This window comes from Mandrillus leucophaeus, unplaced genomic scaffold (genome assembly GCF_000951045.1).
Source record: "Mandrillus leucophaeus isolate KB7577 unplaced genomic scaffold, Mleu.le_1.0 Scaffold52, whole genome shotgun sequence".
Classification (NCBI taxonomy): Eukaryota; Metazoa; Chordata; class Mammalia; order Primates; family Cercopithecidae; genus Mandrillus; species Mandrillus leucophaeus.
Genome location: NW_012105586.1, coordinates 1 through 4,894, shown reverse-complemented (window position 1 = coordinate 4,894; position 4,894 = coordinate 1).

The window sequence follows — 4,894 nt, the reverse complement described above, 5'->3', positions numbered from 1 at the left end:
CCCGCCATGATTTGCAACTCTTCCAGAATCCCAGCTTTGGGCAGTGGCCTCCGTTCGGTCTTCCCACCAGTGACAGGCACAAGGCCTGTACCCTGTCTCCACTAAAAACCACGCCTCTTGGATACTATAATTGCCAACTTCCTCAACAGCCATGGCCTTCGCCCCCGTTCACCACTCTCGTTTTCTGTTTATTTTTGGTCCCTGGAGATTTCCCTTACTTTTTTGCAAGTTCAGTGAAGCATCTGAGAGGATGTTTGGTATCTATTGTCCAACATTTCTAGATGTTTTGTAGAGGTAAGGTTTTCAGATTCAAAATGGGGGTCCCTTCTGCTTTTAATTTAGTTTATTGCTCCGTTGACGACATTCCCAGGTAGGCACACCTGTGGTGGAGCACATCCATTGCCTAGAGGGAGCCACTCTCATTCAACACATGTTTACTCAGACTTATCTGTGCCAGGCACTGCCGAGGATCTGGGGATACAGAGGTGAAAAAGGAAAACCAGTTCTCTACACTCATGAAATTTACATTTAATGGGAAGACACACAATACACAAGAAAACAACAAAAAGATTTCAGAGAGGTGGAAAAGCTAGGAAGCAAATGAAACACAGGAATGCCAAAGAGAACGGAATGGGGAAAAAAATTAGCCAAAGGTAATCAAGAGATTTGACCTGACAGCTGCAGGTCCAGAAGGCAGCCAGGCAGAGATCTGGGTGAAAATGTTCCAGGTGAGAGATCAGCACGTGCAGGCTGGAAGAATATTGGCATGCTTCTGCAAGGTCAGTGTGGCTAGAGTGGAGGGAATGAGTGACTCTGTTGCTTAAATTTTCTATTATTTTGTTTCTTCCCAGGGTGCTAGAGCCAACAGTGGGTACAATGTACTCTTCCTGCTTGAAGGAGTGTCTACTTTAGGCTAGGGAAATTTTGGATTTTTTTTTTAAGAATAAGTTAATTAGCAGCAGACATAAACCTAAACAACTAAACAACCTGAGTTCCCTGCCTCTCTCTCTCTCTCTCTCTCCTTCCTTCTCCCCCTACTCCTGCTTATCCAGGCACAATGCTCAGGATCAGACTGAAATTCTTCAGCCAGGCAGACCCCCAAGCCAAAGGGACAGTCCTCCCTTCTCATACCCAATTCCCTTGAACTGTGAACCACCCCATCCCTAGGTCTCTCTCCCCAGACAACTCTTCTCCCTGGCAGTCTCTCCTCAATCCTTACAAAGCATTCTCCCCTCCCCTATCCCAGCTACTTTGTTCACACTTCTCTTGTTCACACTTCTCTGCTCCCCAGAAATATTACTTTATCCAGCAAATGGGCTGGTTAGAAATTGAAATGCAAATAGATACACATGAATCTCAATAGTCATTATGTTACATATACTACGAATATGCACACGTGAGGCCCCATAGATCGCAACCCCTCAGCCCTACTGGCCCTTGGCAGTCAACTTCGGACCCAATGCCCCATCGGTATTCACTAAACCCACCTTTGCACTGACACACATGGACAGATTTTACCTGTGCTGCTAATTAGGGTGGGAGGCCACTGATCACAGGGAAAATTATTCGTCTTTTCCTCTTCCTTGCTATGAGGAGCAGTTACTGATGTAGGGCTCCCCTCGTATGATAAACTCTCTAGAATGGGAAGAACCATATTAAACCCCTGTAGAGAATTTGGGACATCTCTATGCAGCTAGGCTCGGCACAAATCTAATCTTCTGTAAAGATGCTAAGCTCTGTGCAATTTGTGCGCACGCTGGACCTGGTACAAAGGCACTCAATAAATATCTGTTGGCTGTTTGATTACAAATGACAAAGCACCACTATACCAACTGTGTAGTCACGGTATCTGCTCCACTGTTCGTTCCTTTCCAGGTCAAGGCCTCCAATATGTTAATAGCAGCCTGGCTTGAGATATCGGAGAGTTAGCGGGTGGAGGGAGTGAGGTGAAGCAATACACAGGTTTGAGACACCTAAGCCTCCCAGTCTGGTCCTCGTGCTCAAACCCCAGCAGAAACAGCAAAGCCCTTCACTAGCGATGTTGAACCACCACAGACTGGGTAATTACCAAAGGAAGGCAGTACAGGTATAATCCACAGGGGAATTAGGAAAAGAATTAATGGCTACCTGGAATCCTTCTCACCCTTCCTTGGCCCCATGGGATGAAAAAGCAGCCTGATGTCATGTACTCTTCTCTACTCATTACCATCAGAGATCATTAAAATCTCTCTCGTCTTTTTCTTTCTTTCTTTTTCTTCCTTTCTTTCTTTATGCTATCAGTACGTCTGAGTGTCCTTCACCAAGATTTCTAGGACTTGGTTCAAAGCTGAGAATCTTAATTATTCCTTTAGTGCCCCTAAAATATAATTTACCCCTTTAACCTAGAAATAGTTTAAAGTATAGATGGCTGAATGCTTTCAGCCCAAGAAGCAGAGCAGGGTTTCTGAAAATGGGCAGCATCTCTCCCTTTGCCACCATCCTCCTGCCCCCTATTAATGTATCCTAGGAAGAGACCCTGAGCAGTTCCTTTCTGTTACAGAAAGATCCGGCTAGCAGAGCCTCCCTGCAGCTTACCAGGCTCCACAGAGAGCGGCCCAGGCAGGAGGGATGGGAGCCGCCTGCAGGGAGGAGGGCAGCTGCCTCCCAGACTCAGATCCCCGCCCTCCGCACCACTGCTCCCCTTCCGGCAACCGGCAGCTCTGATTCCAACTGTAGAGTGTGCCAACCTGAAGCTGCAACTTGGGGGTTGCCAGGGAAACCGCTCCCTGTATTTTCTGGTGGAAACTCAGAATTGGTGTGTAGCAGCTGGGTCTGGGGGAGCTTGTGCTATGTTCAAAGGAGAAGGGGTTCTCTCCTCCCATCACAAAAGCTGGAGGAGACCCCCATGAATGCCTCCATGCAAGCCTGGGCATGAGCATTCCAAGGGGGTGAGCAGCTGGACTCAGGCAACAGCTGGGCGAAAGAGCACAATAGTAATCATAAAATACAGGTCAGAAGAATTTCCCCTTATAGACTGTTTACCATGAGTCAGGCAGTGGCTTAAGCATTTTAAAATATATTATCTAATTTAGTGCTCACTAGGGGTCTTAATTCACATGGTTCTGGGGCCAGTTCAGGAATAGAAAGGAGTGACTCCAGCTTGTGTGAGACAATAAGGCTGGTGGGGACAGCAGCGGACTATGACGGGCTACAGTGGACTGGGGCACCTGCAGACCACCAAACCGGGAAGCTAAGGCTCAGCACAACTAGCCGTGCCCATCAGAACCACAGACCTCATTATAGAGATGGGGAAACTGAGGCTCAGAGGCATGCCTCTGGTTTTCCAAGACAAACTGAAAATACAGGTCAGGCACGTTGACTCACGCCTGTAATCCTAACACTTTGGGAAGCCGAGGCGGGCAGATCACTGGAGGCCAGGAATTCGAGACCGGCCTGGCCGACATAGCAAACCCTGTCTCTACTAAAAACACAAAAAAATTGCCTGACCATGGTGGTGCACACTTGTAATCCCAGCTACTCTGGAGATGCTTGAACTGGGAGGTGGAGGCTGCAGTGAGCCAAGATCGCACCACTGCACTTCAGCCTGGGAGACAGGGAGACTCTGTCTCAGAACAAAACAAAACAAAACAAAACAAAAAACAGATTTTGATATGCAATCTCCTGATTCTTAAATCTTGGTAACTAATTCAAAACCATGTTCAGCCCCATGCAAGTGAAACTCAACCTGTGCGTGCACCCAGGCCAGTCCTTGGTCACCAGTGTATCACCTTGGTCATAGAACTCTATGAAGGAGAGGGCGCAAATTCCATTTTTCAGATGGGAAAACTTAGTCTCAATGCATAGACATGGCTGGACCAGGGCCATGCAGCTAGTAAAGGTGCCCCCTTGCTGCTCAGTGGGCGAGCTTATCTGGGCTGTCAATTATCTGAAAGCCCCTTGTTGGACTTGGGGCTCCCAAATGCCACAGCTTGGCACCATTGCCCATCTGGAACGACGGGGCTTAAATCCAAACACTACCTCCCAACCACTGGGTGGTTGTCAGGCACCAGGGCAGCAACTGGCATGCCTGGCCAAACATCAGACTCTCCTGGTGGAGTGTTTTGAAAGGACCAATCCTGGGCCTCACTGCTGGAAGATTTAATCAGTTCAGCGTAGGTTCCAGGCATTGGTATGTTTAAAAAAGCATCCCCCTGTGATTCTAACGTGTAACCAAGGGTGACACCACTCAGCCAGCCCCTTGCGTAAGTGCTGAACCCAAGCTTCTGGGAATAAGAGAATGTAGAAGAGTAATTAGGAACAAGGCTATTGGAGCCAGACAGGCCTCAGCTGAGTCCCAGCACTGGCCCTCCCTAGCTGAGGAACTTGGGGAAATCGGTTCACCCCTTTGAGTCTCAGTGACCTCATTTCTATAACTCATGCTATGGGTTCTCAGGGGGAATAAACATGGTGCTGTGGGGAGATATGAAGTGGTAACTGGCATACAGGAAGCACCCAATAAAAGTCAGTCTTCAGCTAGTGCCATCCCCACCTATAGCCACACAAATACAACAGCAAAACGCAGTGAACCTGGGCAGAGCTGGGGACTTAAACTGAACCCCTGTATCACCCAGGCATCCCCACCTAAAGTCAGTTCGCAGCTCAGTCCCAGAAGGTCTTGGGTTCACACCCAGATGCATTTAGCTGCCCCCGATGGATGGAACCATCATCTCCTAGGAAATGTGTCAAAATTTCACTTCTCATTTCCCTCTCCTTTAAGTCGAATCAGGAAGAATCTGGCAGTATAAGCTGACCCTACATAAGTGTCCCCTTTGAAAGTTTCACATACGTGTCCCCTTTGAAAGTTTCACATATGTGTCCCCTTTGAAAGTTTCACATACGTGTCCCCTTTGAAAGT